The sequence below is a fragment of the Daktulosphaira vitifoliae genome, unplaced genomic scaffold, assembly GCF_025091365.1.
Source record: "Daktulosphaira vitifoliae isolate Bord-2020 unplaced genomic scaffold, ASM2509136v1 Scaffold_1, whole genome shotgun sequence".
Classification (NCBI taxonomy): Eukaryota; Metazoa; Arthropoda; class Insecta; order Hemiptera; family Phylloxeridae; genus Daktulosphaira; species Daktulosphaira vitifoliae.
Genome location: NW_026099572.1, coordinates 11,593,030 through 11,615,333, shown reverse-complemented (window position 1 = coordinate 11,615,333; position 22,304 = coordinate 11,593,030). Strand labels below are relative to the sequence as shown.

The window sequence follows — 22,304 nt, the reverse complement described above, 5'->3', positions numbered from 1 at the left end:
ATCATGCATCTATAAAAAAATTATATTGATTTCGTTATTGTTAAAAAAGTTATGGCAATTTTAAGTAAAAAAAATTGAAAAAATTTCGAAAATTAGCGATTTTTAAATTTGTAATTTTGTTGGAAGTTTCCGCCATTTACGGGGAACGAGGGATTTTTTTTCAATTTTTAAGGGTAATGTCTTCGACTAGATACGATTTGTGATCTTTTGATGTATCGTTGAAAGAAATCCGTTCGGTGAGAGCTGAGAAAAATTGGTAACAGACACAAAAAAAAAAAAAATAATAAACACATCTTAGTAAAACCAATACCTTGTCAGCTTCGCATCGAAAAAAATTTAAAAATTTGAGCATACAATTAAGACAGTCAGGTAAACGAATATTTGAGTCAATGCTAATGACGAAATTACGTATAACATTTTTACAGCACATGGGATTCAATGCTAGATGCAAACAAAACATTTGAGAATTTGACATCATTATTCATGATAGAAGAAGCTAGATTAATGCAAGGAATTAGTTCTCAGAATGAATCAACTGAAAATTGTACACTTGTAGTATAAAGAGTATAGAAAAAACAATTTTCGTATATTAGAAATCGTGAGAATTTTAACAAAAATAAAAACCTGGAAAGTATAACTTCTGTAAACGTGAAGGTTATTGGAAACGTGACTGTTTTACTTATAAAAAAGCAAAAAAATATAAAAATAGTGAATCAAAATATATAACGAGTAACGCGTGATAAGATTTTCATCCGTTTTGTTAAAGATTGAAGAATTTCCAACACAAGCTCCTCCTCGTCCCTCCCTTTCCAAAGGACCTGTAAATTGGAATAAATTTTCCTCGACCTTAGAAAATAGTACAATCTTAAATATCCCTCTAAAGTCTTGCAAAGAAATTGACTCCGCAGCCCAACAATTAGTCAGCTCAATTCAATCAGCTGTACATGAATGTTCTTATGATTCTACTCAAAATTCCTATTCAAAATTAAAATCTTTTCTTTTACCTTCCAATATAAAAATACTAATTGCTGAAAAACGTAGGGCCCGCGACCGTTGGCAAAGAACTAGACTTCCCTCAGACAAGTCTACTTTCAATAATCTATCTAATTCCTTAAAAAAAATAATTCAAAAAAAAAAACAACCTCTTTGACACGAAATTCAAATCCCTCAATTCTCAGGACGGTTCATTATGGAAAACCACTAAAAATATGCATAAACTGAAAGATTTTTCCTGTCCTTTTAAAAAAATAGATGGTTCGCTTGCCTTATCTGATCTTGACAAATCTAATCTTTTTGGAGAACACCTTTCGAATATTTTCACACCTCACCTTGATATTATTCCTAGCAATTCTCAATTAATCAAAATAAATAATTTTTTAGATTCTCCACTACCTATATCTCTCCCTACTAAACATGTCTCTTTAAATAAAATTGTAAATGTGATTCAAAAATTAAAGTCCAATAAATCACCTGGACATGACTTGATAACAAATAAGATTTTAAAACATCTCCCTAAAGAAACAATTATTTTAATAACTTTCATATTTAACTCCATGTTAAGATTCTCGTATTTCCCTACCATTTGGAAACAGTTCATTATTATTCTTATTCTCAAACCGAGCAAACCCCCCAATATAGCAACCTCATATAGACCAATTAGTCTGTTTCCAGTGCTTGGTAAGCTATTTGAGAAAATCATTTTGAAAAGATTAAGACCAATCTTAGAATCTCATAAAGTAATACCCAACNCTTATTAACTTATTCCACTATACAACAAATACACAGGTTAGTCGATTTAATATCATCATCCTTTGAAAATAAAGAATATTGTCCGGGAGTCATTCTCGATGTGGCTCAGGCCTTTGATAGGGTTTGGCATCCTGGCCTACTCTATAAAATTAAATCATTCCTCCCTGCTCCCCTATACCTTCTTATTCGCTCGTACCTAGAAAACAGAACCTTTAAAGTTCGTTATGGNTAAAACAGACCCTTTAAAGTTCGTTATGGTAATTCTTATTCCTCTCTTTTTCCCATCCTAGCAGGAGTTCCACAAGGTAGTGACCTTTCCCCCGATTTATACAATATTTTCACTTCAGACATTCCCCAAACTCAAAACACTTCCTTGGCTACCTACGCTGATGACACAGCCATTTTATTTTCCAATAAAGACCCAATCGCAGCTTATAATGCTCTTCAACTCCACCTCGACTTTATAGATAAATGGTCCACAAATTGGAAAATTAAAATCAATGTAGACAAATCAGTAAATGTTCCTTTCACTGTAAATAAAAAAAATATGCCTGTTCTCTTCTTCCAAGGAGTTCCTATCCCTTCTTCGACTCAAGTCAAATATCTTTGTATTACACTTGATAAAAGATTAACCTGGGGTCCTCATCTCAAATCCAAAAGAAAACTATTAAACATTAGATTCCACTTATTACGTCCTGTATTAAAATCAAAACTTCCTGCACATAACAAAATAATCATTTATAAGTCAATGTTAAGACCAATTTGGTCTAACGGAGCCCAAATATGGGGTTGTACCAAAACATCGCAGTTTAAAACAATTGAAGCCTTCCAAGCAATTTCTCTTCGTACAATCACGTCCGCTCCTTGGTATGTCTCCAATCTTACCCTAGATAAAGATTTATACATTGAACCAGTCGATATTTTAGTTAAATTATACTACAAAAAGTTTCATTCCAAATTACTTCTACATCCAAATCCATTAATTGCTAACCAACATACAGTTACAATTCCGGACAACCCTCCTCGCCGTCTAAAAAGACGCTGGTGCCGTGACCTTTTAAATTAATATTTTGAATAGTATAAATAACCAATTCAAGTCAAAAGGGTCCCATCACTGGATAGCTTCCCTTTTTCCCGTTTTTAAGTCAAATGTGTTATATTCTATTGTTCACCTATTTGCTTATTGTATCTTTTTTATGTACAGATTGTAAATTTTATTATTTTATAAATAAAAAAAAAAACAAATAATTACTTAAGAGTGTCATGAAAAGCTTCATTTGTAAAATATCCATGTTATATTATTATTTTAACTAATGTTCTTTATTGTACCAGTTTGGAACAGATTGTGTATATATTAATAAAAAAAAATAATATGTATATTATTATTATATAAGTTCAATCAAAATTAAAGAGGTTAGAAATTAAATTTTTAAAATAATAGGAAATAATATAAGATTATTAAAAACAAAAATGTGAATAAATAATTACATTAAGATGGTTGTTTTGGTCGTATAAATATAGGTTTCACACCAATATGCTCCTAACCTATGTATAGTGTATAATTAATATTTTAATACCCACAGTTCTACAACACTTAAATAAAAAAATAATTATGTTTTTATGAATCTATAATCACAGAAACATAATAATATAATTATGAATTTTGGAGCGTATCTATTATTCTGAAATATTGGTTGTTACTTAATTTAAAACATTAAACGGTTAATGGAATGATGTAGGCGGCAAATTTACATATTGTTGCTTACATTAGAAATCAATCATTATAAGTCTGAAAATTCAAGAGGAATTAGATGTTTGATGCATTACATACATTTTTAAAAAGCTAGCAAAACTTTTTCTTGAAGACTTCAAGAGTAGGTACATATTTTATAATACATTCTGTGTAACACTTTTTATTAGATATCTATATTAATAAAGAATTTCTTAAATAATATTTTAGAATTTTAAAAATATTAAACTTTACAAAATTACAAAAAGGTTTATGGACTATATGAATTGTAATTTGCTAATGATTTAAACTAAATATATAATTATATATATATATATATATATATATATATATAAGACAAGTATCATATAAAATCTGTCCATAAGCAATACTTCACGTAACTGTAATTGTAAGCTGATATAAATAAAAATAAAGAAAAATCAGAGCAAAAAAGCTATTTATGGCAATAATTATTGTTGGATTTATTATCTGTTTTTTATTTTTTTTTTTTGTCATAAAGGAAAATCATCCATATAACATCTGGTTCCATTATATCGCGTATATCGGTAACTTGAACTGGTTTTTGATGCGTATGAATAAAAAATAAAAAAAAAAATTAATAAGGAAGAATAAAATTAATATATGCAATATAATTTAATACATATAATTAATTGTACTGAAGTTAAATGAATTTCCTGTAGCTGTTATTTTTATTGTCTATAATACATACATATATATATATATATATATATATTAAATTTAAAGCTTATAAAACGAACTTTATTTTGTCTTCATGGTGAAAATGGCTACTTACGTATGCTATTTTTGTGTTAAAATTTTCGATTTTGTATTTTATTTTATTTTAAAATACCTTACATAGTTGACAAGTTAGAAAAAAAATTTTAACTCATTCGATTTTTATCTCATTGAGATTCAATAACTTTAATGAATATCAAGGATTCCATCACTATAGTCTCTCCTTGTTTGAAAAAATTTCTTACTGATATTAAAGTTTTTTTACTTTGTGATTTTTTTTTTATAACTCTCATTTATTTTCTCAGCTCTCACTTGACCAACTTTTTTTAACGATATATCAAATGATCACAACTATTATCTATTAAAGATATTACCCTTAAAAATTGAAAAAAAATCTAAGTAAAATTATAACTATATTAAAAAATTTTATTAATTTAAAAAAATATTAAACTCAAAGCCACAAAAAATTAATGAAAAGTCGCGGATACGTATTTCGGAAACAATGTTACTAATACGTATCCGCGACTTTTCATAAATTTTTTGTGGCTTTGAGTTTAATATTTTTTAGTTTTTTTAAATTAATAATATTTTTTAATATAGTTTTAATTTTACTTAATTAATGAGCCATCAATAAAAATTGACAGTGATCAATTTTTATTATAAAAAAGTTCTACTTTATCAATTAAAAAGTTATTTAGACCACATTCTCCATATAGACAATTAAAATAATTTATTTTTAATATTATTAAAGTATTTATTATCGAATTATGTTTGATATGATTATAGGTTTCAACTACAAAATTGAATAATTGTATTTTATAATATATTAATTTTTAACTTTATTTGTGTGTGTTAGTGTGTAGTTTATTTGTGTGTAGTCTATAATATTTAAAAATGAATCACTAGTTTTTTGTAATTTATAAGCTATGTTTACAAAGACCCCGAGGATGGTCCACCCTGGGTCGAGGCATAGCCGGAGCATCAGGGATTTTGGTACCTTATCCTAGGGGGATAGTATATAAATAAGATTTATGATTTAGTACAATTATTAAAATTTATTAAATGTTACAAGTTTTTATGAACAGACAAAAATAAAAATAAAATCAACCGATAAATAAAACTACATATCAAAATGCTCTAAATTAAATATATGGTTCAAGCATCATAACAGGATAATATATATATATCACATGATGGATTCCGCTTTAATATAGGTTAATTAGTTGTAAATGTTTATTACATTTCTTTCACACGAGTTTAGTAGTATTGCAGATATTAGCGTGTATTGGGACCTCTCATCTGGTACCACTATGAGGTTATCGTTTGTATCATATTTAATCTATTTTTTTAAATCTGATATATATATTGGTAGTGAATGTATAGAATATATATCAAAGTTGCCGTAATTATTCGCAATAGGTATTTGAAGCGCGATTTTTATGTTTTCTAAATCGGCAAAACAGTTGACTGTGGTGATCTGATAGAATATGTGGAGGATTTCAAGGACCACAGGAACTAGCATTTTTGTGTTTGTTTTAGTTTCTATTCGTTGTAGCGTTTGAAACACTAATTCCATACTGACCAAGTTTGGTGTAAGTTTTCCATGTAATGACATGTTAAAGGCTTCATCTATGAAGCTTAGTTCTAAGTCCATCTGGTCTATTACGTACATTGTTCTTCTGACAAGTTCTTCTATTTCCATGACGAAAACGCTCGATACCATGAGGTCTGATAGTATTTCAATAGCAAAGTTTATAGAATTGTAATCAAGTTTTCCCTTACTTAGCTCGTCGATAAACTCATCTATTTTGATTGAGTTGTTGGCTATTCGGTTATTTAAATGTTTCACGATTGTTAATTGTTGTTTTTGTGGGTTATTTCATCCGTAGTATCTTTTGTGTGCTTTAAGGTTTGTGTTAGCACGTCAACATCTTCAGATGAAGCTGTGTCAAACAAATATTTAGTGCCATATCCAACAAAGTTAATTAGGTCTCTCCTGCTTTTATCAGTGAATGATTTTGGGAGGAGCGATATTATTCTTTCTGTTTTTCTTTTGTAGTCCTTGATGTTTTGATCAATGATCAGGCTGTCTAGAATGTATTTGATCGCTGCTTTGTTTTCAGGGGGGATTTGTTTGAAATGAAGCTTGTTTGATGGCATGATACTTTGTAGGGCTTGGAGTTTTATTATGAAACATTTTGTTGACTTCGTATTGCTGTTCAATACGATTGTCCAATGATAAATCATATTTGACGTAGTTTTGTAAATATAAACGTCGGGATTTTTATTTCTTCTGCTTGTATTAGTTGTGTAAATGCTATCATTGTTATGACCTAGTACAATAGTCTCAACGCTGTGGCTCTTGTAATCATTGTTTCTGCCGTACTACGGTTTTAGTCATCTAATATGTATGGTATAAGTGTTTATGCGATAAATCGTAATTGACTTTCTACGTTTTTTGAGCTTTTGCTATTACGTCTGGTAGTTTTATTCTAATATTATGTAAGTATTCCAGCGCTTTTTTTAGATCATATGACAGAGGCTGAGAGATTATTTTGTTGTCTTTAAGCTGTTCAGCATAAAATCCATGCATTATATAAGATGGCGATAACCCAGTTGTGGACTGCGGAGTAGTGTTGTAGCTAAATGTGATAGCTGGTACGTAGTGTAACCAACTAATCCTTGGAATTTAGGTGAGTAGGCTCAACTGAACTTCTGTTTGATGCCTAAGTTGTCATAAATTTGTACCAGTTCCTTGGTTTTGAAGTGGGTTCCTCGGTTACTTGTTATAGATCAAGGACAGCCTCATTTGAAGATTAACTCGAAAAGGAATTTTTTGATAGATTAGCCATCTACAAAGCGTATTGCTTTGGTGAAAATGTATTTGGTTGTATTGAAAACTACTACTATTATGTGTATCTTTCCATTACTATGGCATAATGGGCTGAGAAAGTCAATAGTTCTCCTAAACAACGGAATTCCATCTATAACTGGGATAGCCTATAGTAATCCTGTGGGTTTCCCTGTGGCCCTTTTATTGATTTGACACGAATGGCATATTTTAATGTAGGCTGCGTGTCTTTCAAAAGAGAAGGCCAATAATATTTTTGCTATAGGTTATGTAATACAATAGGGTAGTTTTAGTGAATAGGGATCATTTTAAAAACTTAACTTTTCTAAAATTATACAATTAAAATTAGTTCCAATACTTATAAAAATGAGGTACGCAATGTTTCAGGTAAATCAGAAAAGATTAACCCGTGCCACAAATGGCCTAAAGTTTGAAAACTCCAAAATTTTGGATAACCGTATATTTTTCATTGTTTTTTTAGTTCAGCACGTGAAATAATGTATTCACAACAAAATTGTAAAAACAAAAGTTGTTTAAGATAATATTTTACACAAATTATATTTTGAACAATTTTTTGATTTACATATTGTTTATGTATAAAAAGTCAATATATACAATTTTGTTGTTAAAAACTCACAAAATAAAGTGAATTCAGTGTTAATTCTATAATACGAAAAAAAATTTACTAAGATACATCAAACATGAAAACTAAAAATTAATCATTCAACAAATTATCTAAAAGAGTACTCTATTTGAAATTTGGATATTTACTGCGGTATTCATTTGCTACTTGAAGCAAATATTGTTTTTGTTTTTCATCGTTTGTTATTTTCGTATTAAACTCCTCCATTAGTTTACCACCCCTTTCAGCTATATCATTTACTACATTAATGCTTTTAATAAATTCTATTGATATCTTGAAATTTTTATCAGTGCTCCATAATGATGGGTCAATGATGAAAAAACTAGTATCTATATTACAACGTTTGAAAAATTGCATTGATTTTCCACAAATAAAATCTTCAAGATTTAATATTCCAGTAGCTTCTTTTGTATTCAATAAATATTTTTTTGGTACATCATCATCTGTATAGATTTTTAGAGCAGCTATAATTTTTCTCTTTGTATCAAATGGAACATTATAATTAAAAAGTATTAATACCGTATTCTCTGACGATAGATACCATAAATGACCACACATTTTTTTAACTGTAACTTCTGATATATTTTTATCTACTGACTGATAAATTACCAAGTCTTTTAAAAAATTTAAATCTTGGTTTGGTGCATTAGAAGCAAGTGATGCACTAAACTAAGCTCTTACGTATAATCTAATAATAAATATACAAATACTAGCTCTTGACATAGCTTCTTTTTGGGTTAAATTTAATTGGTGTCGAAATATAAATATTTTTAAGCAATTTAAAGCTTTTGACATCTATCTAGGATGATGGATAGCTCCCGGAACTCTAAAGGAAACTCCCCCTAAGGGAACTCCACCAAGAAATTTAATTGTTAGTTCTAAAAACTCTCTGTAATCCTCTCTGAGTTTTTCGATAAGCAAATAGTTATTTGCGAAGATAGTTACATCACTACATACATCATTTAATGTTTTTTTTTTACAATGTCGTTCATTATACCTGGCTCAAATTTGTTAGTATTTATATTTTCCAAATTCTTTTGAAACCATTTAAATATTGGTATATCAGGACTAGATGTTAGACATAATTTAACTTCAAAAACATATTTTAATACTAGCTCGAATATGTGGTGTCGACATGTTAAGTACAAAATATTACGTTCTAAGTAATTTCCTAATAACACGCAGGTACCTTTCAATCTACCCATATTTGAAGTCATAGTATCACAGCAAAAAGCCTGTAAATTTTCTGTAAAACACCAATCAATAAGTATATGAAAAATAGCATCAGCCTGATGAACCACTGTTCTCGTATCAATTGCTAGAACTCCTAGTAATTGAGTGTCATCATTACATAAAGCAATAATGGGAAGTCGATCAACACTTTTATGTCCTATTAATGAAGTTAAAAGTTTACCATCCCAATAAATGGCAACTGAATCATTAATAGTTACCAAATAATTATTACAGGTTTTTTCAGCGCATTCTTTATGAAAACGTATGCGTGAATTTCGATTTGAAGATCTATTTATAATTAATTTTTCAACGTCCTCATCTAATGCCTCTGCTGTTGAAATTAATATATGAACTGCATCTCTATCACTAATTTTGCATTTATCGAGTGCAGCTGCAAGTTTTAGCGTAATAAAATCAATACATCCTCTAGTTGGTTGTTTAACATACATTTTAGACGGTCCAGGCTTGTTAAAATCATCTTCAGCAACGTCAAACTCTGATAATAAGCACATTTCTACTTTCGCAGCTAAAATGCATACTTAATTAAACTTACTCAATGACTGTATCTCGTCACAACTTTTTTTACGTCTTTTATTGGACATCTTTAATATTTTATTGGCTATTTTTTCTTTTTGTGCAATATTCAAATCAACTCCTAACATAAAACCAGGAAGTCCTTTTTGTCTTTGCATTAATAAAAAATCTCTATCTTCTTCTAATGACATTAAATTAAAAGCATCAACTTGAGCAATGTCAAACAAATCATTTAATTTTGAACTAAATTCTTAATTTTTTTTTGCTTGAGTGTCAGATTTTCTGTATTGCAGTTTTTATAAATTTCTCCATTTGTTCTAATATTTTTGATGTTTTTTTATGCAATACTGTTTAGCACTGTTAGGTATACGCACTTTTTTCCAAAAAAATACTTACCTCTTTTGTTGTCAGTTTAGAGCTTTCAAGTATGTTCAGGTTAACATGACGAATATTAAAAAAAAAACCGATAGTACTTGTCTTATTGATGGTAATTTACTACCAATAATTTGGTTTAACAGGAAACCAATCAAAAATATAAATGTATTTTTTCGTAAAGTTATCCGTGAAGCTTTTTTAATATGTATTAAAAAAATGTTAAAATATCAAAATTATTGTAAACATTAAAATGTATACGATCTAAAAATGATCATACGGGCGCAATAGAACTAATGAATAAAATAACATGAAAAATGTATAGTTAGGACAAATATTAGTAATGGGTTTTGATAAAGACTATATCGTCTTTTTAGTCATTCTTGTAATAAATTGTGACTTGATGGTTTGATAAAAGTTTATTCAAGATAATATATTGATGTTATGATAAATTATGAAAATTACCACGAGTTGAAAAACTACAACCAATATTTACTTTATTTTGTGAGTTTTTAACAATAAAATTATTTAAATATTGACTTTTTATACATAAATAATAAGTAAATCAAAAAATTGTTCAAAATATAATTTGTGTAAAATATTATTTTAAACAACTTTTGTTTTTACAATTTTATTTTGAAACCATTATTTCATGCGCTGAACTAAAAAAAAACAATTAAAAATATACGGTTATTTTCGACATTTTTTCAATTTTTTTTACTAAAAACTGCTGTAACTTTTTTAAAAATAAACATATCAATATAATTTTTTTTTATAGATGCATGATGTCATTACCTATCATTTGGTATATTTTTTTTATAAATCTGACTTTTTACCTGCCCACAGGAGGGGATTTAAAATGACAACTTTTTTACAAAAAATTAATTTTTTCAACTTAACTTTTGAAAGTGTTCCGGAAGGTCTGACACTTTTATATATATCTTAAATTAAAGCTAATGTAATGTACTTTATTATGCAAAAAAAAAAATTTCGGACTTTATTTTGTCTTCATGGTGAAAATGGCTACCAAATGCTGTTATTGTGTGAAAATTCTCAATTTTATTTTTTATATTTTTAACTTTATAATGCTATAACTTATTGAAAAGTGTATTGATCAATATAATTTTTTTATGGGAAATACTATTTTTTAATAATCCCTTTTTCATTCGACATACTTTATCTTAATCAGGATATTAATTAGGAACTAGCAGTTTATGAAGCTTTTGGAATAATCCACCAATTTTTTAAAATTAAACAAAATTTATTATCAAATAGTCATTTCCTTAATTAAATCATTATCTATTAAATGAGCTAGTTAATTATAAATGTTGTCAATCGAGACATTACAGTTGACACCATTATAAGATGTAAGGGATAAACATTTTTTTATGATCGATACATTAAGAAAACCATTGAACTAAAAGAAAACAATAAATAATCTCAATATTTCATGAACTAATAGCAGTTAGAATATTTTTTTCAATTGGGCAGTTCCCTCATGTCAATATACATATCTGATTAACATAAAAAGTTGCAAAAATCTTACTGAATTATATTTATAACTAAGACTTAAATCATTTTTATAATTTTTTGTAACAGAGTGTATAATGATGTAATTGCCCTTCTCTACAATAGGACTACAACTTTTAACCTAAAATAGAAACAAATTAGTTGAAAAAAAAATTTAAATAAAAAATTATAACACAAAAAATGATAATTTTTTACAACAAAATAACATTCTTGTTTAAGTTTAAGGGTCGATAGTATAAAATATAATTTAACATATGTTCAAATCTGGAGTATTTCTAGTTAAAAAAGTTCTATTATCTTCGATGCGAAGCTGAGAAGGTATTGGTTTTACTATGATGTGTTTTTTTTTGTGTCTGTTACCACTTTTTCTCAGCTCTCATCGAACCGATTTCTTTCAACGATAGGTCAAAAGATCACAAATTGTATCTAGTCGAAGACATTACCCTCAAAAATTGAAAAAAACTCCCTCATTCCCCGTAAATGGGGGAAACCTCCAAAAAAATGACAAATTTAAAAATCGCTTATTTCGAAATGTTTTCAATTTTTTTTATATAGATGAATGATATCTTTACTTATCATTTGGTATTTTTTTTTTTTGTAAATCTGACCCTTTATCTGCCCACAGGGGGGGATTTATAATGATAACTTTTTCACAAAAAATTTACTTTTACACTTAACTTAACAGATTTGTAGTTCCTTTGGGCGTTCTTATAGGATTCTCAAAGTTGTTCCAAACCTGATTTTATTGCTTTATTTAAGAGTTTACGTGAACTCTTTCTTAATTTAGACAGGTTAGCATTCCACCAAGCTACACCCTGCCCTGTACCTTTCCTTTCTATTAAAGGACAGATTTCTTTGTAAGCTGAGACAATGGAGTCCTGTAGCATATTTACAGCCCTTTCAGTACTCTGTCTCGATCCCAATCTAAACTGAAGGTTAATCAGGACACGAGAGAGATCTGCCCTGTAATTGTCCCAGTTTGTTCTTTTCGGATTCCTATAGTACTCCGTGTCAACTTTGTTAATTTCAAAAGTGAATCGTAAGTGCCTATGATCAGAAAGAGAAGGTTCGGAGGACACTTTCCACCCTTTTATCTTTTGAAGTAACCCTTTTGAACAAACTGTCAGATCAATGACTTCCTGCCTGTTCCTGATAACAAAAGTAGGTTCACTACCTCTGTTCAGTATACTTAGGTCTGTAGTCAGCAATAGATCCATTATAACCTCTCCTCTTTGGTTGATGTTACTGCTCCCCCAAATAGTCAAGTGTGCATTAGCATCCATACCTAGGATTAGTTCTAATTTTTCATTTTTGCAATAATTAAAGAGCATAGTTAGGTCCCTACCTGGGTCTGTGACCTCATATGGTAAGTATCCTGAAGCTACTATAATATTTTTACCATCATTTAGTGTTACTCTAATAATAGTCAAGTCTGCACTTGATAGATTAAGTATCAGGCTGGCTTTAACTTTATTATTAACCAAAATGCAAGTTCTTGGTTTATCTGCTTGTTTATGAAACAGTTTAAAATCCCTTAGATTTAGCCCCTTAATCTGGTCCCCATTTATCCATGGTTCCTGAATAAGTGCTATTTGTAAGGGTGTTGTATGCCTNGTGCTATTTGTAAGGGTATTATATACCTCTCAGTTAGGGTCCTTAGTAATACACTGCTGGCCCCTTTATTGTGATGCAGGTTTATTTGCGTGAATTAAATTCTATTGTCAGCCATTCTGAAAAACTGATGTTGACGCTTAAGAAAGCACGCTGTACTGGGTGTGATATAGGTGTCTGAAACAGTCCCTGTGTCACACAGCCCTCCCCTGTGGGTGGTGTCCCACCGCCGTCCGCAGGTGGCGACCGTGCCTTGGGATCGCTCTCCTCATTTCCTTTTGGATCCGTGGAGAGGTTCCCCTCAGCTGTGGCCATTATTGAGGGTGGCGGTTTCCTGGGTACCTTTCCCTTACGTAACACACTTCCTCCCTTCCCTTTCGAGGCAGGAGTGAAGTGTGTCCGTTTGTTCCTTACCTGTGCATTACCTCCTTTCCCGAGTGGCACTGGTGATTCCTCAGCCTTCCTCTTCCCAGATTTTTGACCTCTTTTTGGCCGTCTATGACCTCACACCGCCGTGTTGTGACTTAGCCCGAAATTAATCAAGAGCTGAGTCACAACACGACGTGGCCTCCCCCGTTAGCCGGACCCCAGAGTGGGATCCGTTGCCCAGGCCGCACCACGTGGAGGTGGGGGTAGGAATTTGCTAAGGTTGGGAAACGAAACACATATAAACAAACAGATATAAACACTAAAAAACATTCCCGAGCGAAGTGGCCATATCCATGACACCGGAAGCACCGCTCTAGGCGAAACCGGAGTCTCACCCGGCAGCGCACCAGGCCAACGAGCACCCGTCTTACTCGGTCTAAATGTAGTCCGAAAGCCCTAGAGACCCGAGCAACAGCTGTGAGGCTGCCGCCGAATTCAGGGACCACACGGACTACCTCTACGTTCTCGGCCCCCGGCGCCTGCCGAAGCGCCTGGCCGATGTCTTCCATCGTGGTCTTCGGTGCGATGTCCCGTATGGTAATCTCCACAGGTTTCCGATGGTGGTCACCACCGCAGCATCTCCCAAAGCGCTCCGTGCGGCTTCAGCGAGTTCCAATTGTCCTCTTTGTACCGGTAACTCAATGTCACCATGACTGGTTTTCTTGAAGGCCGTAACCGTCAGACCAAGAGCCTGGATGTCCACGCCGGCCACGAGTTTTCTCGCGACCTCTGCGTAGGAACGATCACCCTTGAGCTTTACCAGCACGGCTTCCGGTTTTGAAGCAACAGCTTGCCTTACCCTTTGCCTAAGCGTAGGTAAGAGCTTGGCTTTCATCAGTGAGTCTTTTTTTTTTTTTTCACCATCCGGCATATTATGGACCGCCCTGGAACTACCGCGAGGTATTGCTTCAGGGCGGCCCACGCCGTCTAAAATTCACAACGTGGTGTGGCCTCCCCCGTTAGCCGGATCCCAAAAGGCGGGATCCGTTGCCTGGGTTGCACCACGTGATGGTGGGGGCAGGACTTCGCGAGGGTTGGCATACATAATAATTCACAAAAGCACAAATCACACAAATAGAGTGAGGAGGACAGGAGATACTTTATAAAGGCGTCTCCGGCCCTCCCACCTTCTTGGGACAGTCCCTTGACCGGTGGCCCTCCCCTTTGCAAGTGAAGCACGCGCCAGTCCGGTTCGGACCGCTACAGGCCGTTTGCACGTGACCCCTTTCGAGGCACCTGTAGCAGCGCGGACCCTTGTCCTTTGGGACCCGGATCCGGCACGTGCTCCAACCCACTCTTAGTCTTGTCAGTCCGACTAACGGGTGCGAGGCCCTGATGGGAATCTCGCACCACGCGAAGCGGCCCTTGCCGCTCCCGTGAAGTCGGACTGAGACCGAACCGACGGGTGCCGTCGCTCCATCTTTTGAGAGGATAGTGGTCAACGCCCCTACGACGTCCTCTTCCACTATCCACTCTTCCACATCGAGCAGCATGAACGCCACGGACATCGATGGGCGATGTACGCGGACGTCCATGCCGTCCAACGCCTCTTTAATCTTAGCGGCTAACAAGTCGGCCTGGGCCCCGGTACCCCGAACCTCCAGGAGTACCGCTCCTGACTTAGTTCTCCGGGTACCAGAGACCACAACGCCCAGCTTCTGGAGGTCCACGTTGGACATGACCTTCTTGATCGAGTCAGAATAACGTTGGCCCTCTTTGAGAGGTCCAATGATAATAGCCTCGGTTTTCGGTGCCTTCGCCCTGATCACGGGCCTCCTCGCAATAGCGGGAAGCCTGGGGTTCGGGCGAGGGTCTTCCGTCGTGTTAGGCGTCTTCCGCCTGACCACCTCAGACCATGTCACCGGCTGTGGCGCCAAGGTCGCTGGCACAGTTTGACACGGCGGGACCGGTATAGACACTGTCTTCACTGTAGCGGGTTCCACTCCCACGTTACCTCTCTTCCTACGCCTTTTTCGAGCTCGCTTTACAGCCTTCGCTATGGTTGGCTGGTCGATGTTTGGCGCAGTCACCCTGGATGTAGCCGGCGCGACTGGCTCAGTGCCCAGGTCGCCGACGCTAACTATAGCTTCCGTCTGCGTAGCCCTTTCAACGGACGGCACCGGAGTTCGGGTCTGCTCGCAACCTTCCCTGGCTCCCCTGAAGGCCACGGCAGCAGCAGCAGTCGCCGCTCGCCCCCCAGCACTAGCCACCGGTGGCGCGTAAACACCCCTCCGTCCTTCGTCCCTNTAGTGCGCCCGTGCCGACGTTTCGTAGCCCCGTGGAGCTCGATCACGCCGACACTGTAGCGCAGCGCAACGGGTCATCGTGAGTCTGGTGTCTTCAAACCTTAGTACGTCGGTTCCATCAGTACCTGACAGTATCAAGTCTCCAACACAAGACTCAATGAGTAGCCCCTGCTCTGTGGTCAACTTGTTAGTGGGGTAGCCTGCGAGGACCAGAGGCACTTTTTTATCATCGTTTACCACGTCCCTGTAGGTCGGTACCCAATGAGTTTTCTTACATGGAGGTTCTTGACCCTTGTCCTCAAGTTTTTGAGCTTCGGTTCCCTTTGACTTTTTCAAGTCATCGGTTCCTTTGTCTCCCTCTTTTGGTAGGTTCTTCTGTCCCTCCATGTTTACTCGGCTCCTCTTCAGCTTGCGCCTCTGACTGCCGCTCAGTTTCTCAGGTCTAAGTTTTAGACCCTCGATTTTGTCAGCTACTGCTCCCAGTTGATCTTGCGATTCCTGGTCTACATTTGCTGACGTTGCTGTCTCTTTGCTAGTAGACGGTTCACCAAGTGTCCCGTTGTTGGCATTGAGACCTTCAAGTTCGGCGATTCTTCTGCGAAGAGTCGCCAGTTCACGATCTTGTTCCAACAGGTTGTCCGTAGGATCCCCGATCGTCACAAGTTCGTTGTTTTGTGGTTTTTCTATGTTTTTATCCATATAGTTCCCACGAGAAATAAAGGTCCGTCACAGCAGAGCTCGATACTGTGATAAGGCTGTATTCTCTATGGTGCGCCAGGTGCCATAGAGGATCCCAATGGTCACTTTACCTTTCGGCTAACTACCCTGTGACAAGTTAGCAACCCTTTCACTTGGTATGGCTGGGTTAGGGGGGCCTATTCGCTGTTAGCAAGCAGGTATGCCCAGGCCTACCGGTCCCAACTAACCAAAGTCATAACCGGCTAATAGCAGTGGTAAGTGTTGCCACCCCCACTGAAATAACTAGGGTCCGCGGGGTTGTTAGTAATCCTTGCGGGTTCCCCTGCGGGAAAAAGGGGAGGTAAGTAATTCTTTAATCCTGACACAGCATTCATTTTTCACGTTATTATTACTTTATATTTTACGCTGATGATGTAGCATTTTACCCTTAAAAAATAAAACATATTTGATTGACCTGAGATATTAAATTATCTGGTGATGACTACTAGAGGGTTAATCTAATATTATTTTAATAAACCCTTTGTAAATATAACGTTTATTGTTTTTTTTGTATTTGTCACTAATTTTTCCGGACCGATTTTTTTCAACGATATGTCATAAGATTACCAATCATATACAGGGTGTTCAGTAAGTCAGGAAACGGGTTTCTATTGTTCTATTGTTACAAACAATGAGAACAATAGAAACCCGTTTCCTGACTTACTGAACACTCTGTATAGTTGAATACATAACTTTCAAAAATTAAAAATAAAAAAATTCCCTCATACCCAGTAAATGGAGGAATTCTTCAAAATTATTAAGGTTTTTAAAATTGGAAAATTAAAACATTAATTTATAAGCTTACTAGAGTGAGTTTTAATAAAAATAAAATTATTTATTTCTTTCAAATACGCATCGATGCATTTTATGACACGTAATTACGAACTTACTTCGATTTTTAAAACAAATAAAATAACTATGAGACGACTAAAAAAATCCAAATTCAAATTATAATATTTCAAATATAAAAAAATCATGTCTATTAAGGTTTTAACAAAAGTTATTTTCAAATCTTCGACATTGAAATAAAAAGACAAATTCCAAATATATCACAACAGTGAGTTTGTTGTTACTTTCACATATTTTAATTTACCTTTTTCAGCATTGCCCTAAATTATAACACCGTAATTAATAAAGCATTAAATTAAAGCTATGAAAAATGTCCTAAAAGTTTATATATTTAATATATTTTTTAAAAACTTGACTTTATAAATTGGTTTTCCCATTAAAACCATTAAATATCTAACATAAGCTATCAACCTTAAATCAAAAATAATAGTTAAGTATTAAATAGACTCCACACATTTAATCTCTTCACATTAGAAATTAATAGAATTGCAATTACCAAAATGACATTAACTGGAGTATTACTAAAATTATTCTTATTAAAAATTATGAAGTATACATATGTTGATTTAATTAGATTTAATTCCACAAAATTGTTATCAAACCAAACTTTAAGTTGATTTATTATTTCAGATGCGTTAATTAACATCATACAGTTAGACTCACCTATTCAACAAATCTAAAAAAATTCACACATTAATTAAAATCAAAAATACTATTTGTGTTGAATGTAAATAATAGGAGACCTAAAAAAGTCCATTAAAATTCACTCCATGTAGTAAATATATAATTGAATCTTTAACATTAATAACTTAGGTTCTATCCGTTAGGTATGATTTAAATAATTTTAATGAATTTTGTCTGAGAAATGCTATTTCAATTTTTTTAAGAAGTAATTCATAGTTAATTAAATCAATAATTTCACATATAACTTTTTTAGTTTGACTTAAACTATTCTTAATAAAAAACCCAGCACAGGGGGTTTGAGGCACAGTGGTGACGTGGCATAGATGGATCAAGTATAATAATATCTGACAGTGATTAAAATCACTATCAAAAATAAATGCTTCGATGCAAATCTTTAAATAGTGTTTAATTTTAAAAAAATTGGTGTTTTATTCCAAAAGCTACTTGATCTGCTGGTTCCTTATTAATATCTCGATTAAGATAAAGTATGTCGAATGAAAAAGGGTTTATTAAAAAATATTATTTCTCATAAAAAAATTGTGTGGATCCATAAACTTTTCAATAAGTTATAGCATTATAAAGTTAAATATAATATAAATAATAAAATTGAAAATTTTCACACAAAAATAGCATTTGGTAGCCGTTTCCACCATGAAGACAAGTCCAGAGGTCAAATTTTTTTTTCAAATTAAAGTACATTACATTATCTTTAATTTAATATATATATAAAAGTGTCAGACCTTCCGGAACATTTTCAAAAGTTANTACATTATCTTTAATTTAATATATATATAAAAGTGTCAGACCTTCCGGAACATTTTCATAAGTTAAGTATAAAAGTTAATTTTTTGTGAAAAAGTTGTCATTTTAAATTCCCCCCTGTGGGCAGAAAAAAGGTCAAATTTACAAAAAAAATATACCAAATGATAGGTAAAGACATCAAGCATCTATAAAAAAAAATTATATTCATATGTTCATTTTTGAAAAAGTTACGACAATTTTTAGTAAAAAAAATTGAAAAAATTTCGAAAATTAGCTATTTTTAAATTTGTAATTTTTTTGGAGGTTTCCCCCATTTACGGGGAACGAGGGAAATTTTTTCAATTTTGAAGGGTAATGTCTTCGACTAGATACGATTTGTGATCTTTTGGCGTATCATTGAAAGAAATCCGTTCGGTGAGAGCTGAGGAAAAGTGGAAACAGACACAAAAAAAAAAAAAAAAACACATCATAGTAAAACCAATTCCTTCTCAGCTTCGCATCGAAGCTAAAAATTAACCTGAATTAATATGTCAACATTCAATTTTCCTATTTGATAACAATGTAAGATTTCGAGAATAAAAATATTATTATTACTTAAAAATTGAATTAGTCTACTTTTAAAAAACCTTTTTTAATATTTTAATCATTTATTTTATTAGACAGACATTCTACACTGTAATTAAGACTATGTAAAATAACAATTTGATTCGAATCATGGTACTTACAAATACTGTACAAATTAATTCTATTGGATCTCAACGATGGATGTATAAACTACTTGTATCTTCTGCATTTGCAATGAATACTAATTATCAGTATTATGATTTCGTTCAGCACATAGCGTATTTTGGTAGTTTGAACTGGTTTTTAGTGAGTATAACAAACATATGCAGTATTACTTTAACGAATAAAATAATACTATTAAATATTATTAAGTCAAAATATTTAATTTCTTTTTTTATAAAGAAAAAAATTTACAAATTTACAAATCTATATTTATGTCCAATTTAAGGATAATCCAATGTTTCAAAATAAGAACTTGAAATAAGTAAAAATAGGTTGATATTAGAGCATCTGTTGATAAATATAAATCCACAGTTTAAAAGCAACTGTTTTGATTGCATTTGTTTTTTATTTTTTTTACGATAATTCAATTATTTTCAGTCGAGTTAAATGTAAGTAGAATTAATGAAAATGTTGCTTTATTTTTAAATATAATTTTTCAATAAACAAACTTATTATCTTATAGTATAAATTAATCGCACTTATAAAAATAAAATAAATAGTAACATTAAATATATATTTATCGTCATATAAATAATATATCGATAGCACTGCTAGTATTTACTTATTCATCAATAGTATTAGCATATGTATTAGAATTAAAGTAGTGTACGTTAACTATATAATGTATAAAAACATAATATGTTTTTATACAGTTATTGAATTAATAATAAAAATCGTACAATACAATGGACAAATTTTGTCCATTACTTGTTATTTAATAACAACTAAATTATCATTAAAATATTATAATTTGTATTTCAGGTATCTTTGGGGTCATCAACGATTATTTTAACTGAGGCTAACATAACCGTTAATATGGTTTTGGAACTTTTGGTTTATTTTATAGTAGGATTAGTGCAATCATTGATAATATTAATGCTGTTAATACAAAAAAAAAAAATTACTTTTACATTTACATCAATACAAAACACGTTCATAAAATGGTCCATAATTAGAAAATTTGATCCTAATATATCTTACAATAGAAATACAAAAGTTATTTATATCGTAATTATAACATACATAATTGTGATTGCTGCATTTATCACTGGACCATTATTAGCACTTAATTATGATCAATATAACCTTCCAATTGATCATCATTCTCATTGGATTCTTTATTGGCCAAAAGTAAGTAATTTTTTTTGAAATTACTAAATAATATAATATGAAAATAATTTCCATATTATTATGTTGACAATTATTAGCTCTAGAAATTTCCCTAAAAATATTATATAACAATACTAATTCGACTAAATTATCAGCCCAACGTCTATATGACAACTCATGAAGCGATCAGTATTTTGAAAAAATATACGCAATTTACGAATAATATTTTATGACATAGTACGGATAGAGGCATGAACAAATTAAAATCCAATAAAATTCAACGGCTGTACAGATTTTCCCACTAGGTTTTGAAATCTTTTATAACTTATAATCCAGCAAATATTTTTCTTTTCTTATTTTTTAGCTTCGATGCGAAGCTGAGAAAGTATTAATTTTACCATGATGTGTTTTTTTTTTTTTTTTTTTTTGTCTGTTGCCACTTTTTCTCAGCTCTCACTGGACCGATTTCTTTCAATAATACGTCAAAAGATCACAAATCTTATCTTGTTAAAGACATTACCCTTTAAAATTGAAAAATATTCCCTCGTTCCCCGCAAATGGGAGAAATATCCAAAAAAAATTACAAATTTAAAAATCGGTAAATTTTGTCATTTTTTTCACTTTTTTTTCTTAAAACTTCCATAACTTTTTCAAAAATCAACAAATCAACATAATTTTTTTTATACTAAAACTTTAGATATGTCCCTTTCATTTGATATCATTTTTTTGAAAATCTAACACTTAACCTGCTCATTGGGGGGGGATTTAAAATAGCAACTTTTTTACAAAAACTAACTTTTTCAACTTAATTTTTGAAAATGTTCCAGAAATACTGCGTCCTTTAAACATATATCAAATTAAAGCTTATTTTATGTACTACAAAATGAAAAAAAAAATTTGTCTCGATAACCTATCTTCTATGCGCAAATGGCTACCTTATTCAAATATATGCTATTTTTCTATTAAAATTCTAGGTTTTGTATTTTATTTTATTTTAAAATATCTTATTAGGAGAATATATTGACTTTCATGAATACTATATAATTAAATTGACATAGAATAAAGTTCATAAGACATAAGAAATTAAACTTATTAAATTTTTTTTACTTTTTTAAAGTCGAAAAAGTAATTTTGAAATTTGAGTTAGCTTAAATAGCCAATTTTTTAGCTTCGATGCGAATTTTTTAAATGGAAGTACTAATTTTTGATAATATTAAAACTTAGAAGTGATAGAAAAAGTCTAATTGCAGATTTGAATACATCTCGAAAAGTTGATTTAGAATGGTATATTTTTGTTACTGATGAAAGTTCCTTGTAGTTCAGTGCATTTATTTATAGCAACTAACAGTATTTATTGAAATTTATTGTATCAAACCCTTTAAATTTTTATACACATAAAAATAAAGCAAAATACAATTTGTTTATTATTTTTATAATTTCTCCGTTTAAATTACAATATTAAATTATTGAATATCAATTTAATACTAAATTCAATAATTATAATTAGTATTTATTCATATATTATATTTTAAAATCAAAGATCTACTAATAAGGATATAATCAAAGAAATAAGAATTGATGTTGCTTTTGGAATAATCCACCGATTTCTCTAAATGAAACACTATCTACAGATTTGCATCGAAGCGTTTCTTATGATAGTGATTTTAATCACTGTCAAATATCATCTATACT

General features: G+C 31.9%; 1 protein-coding gene across 2 annotated transcripts in view; it reads left to right on the top strand.

Annotated features, from left to right (window-relative positions):
- LOC126893570 (uncharacterized) overlaps nucleotides 1-22,304 on the top strand; it is a 53,122-nt gene that overhangs the window by 27,843 nt on the left and 2,975 nt on the right. The window lies entirely within an intron of this gene.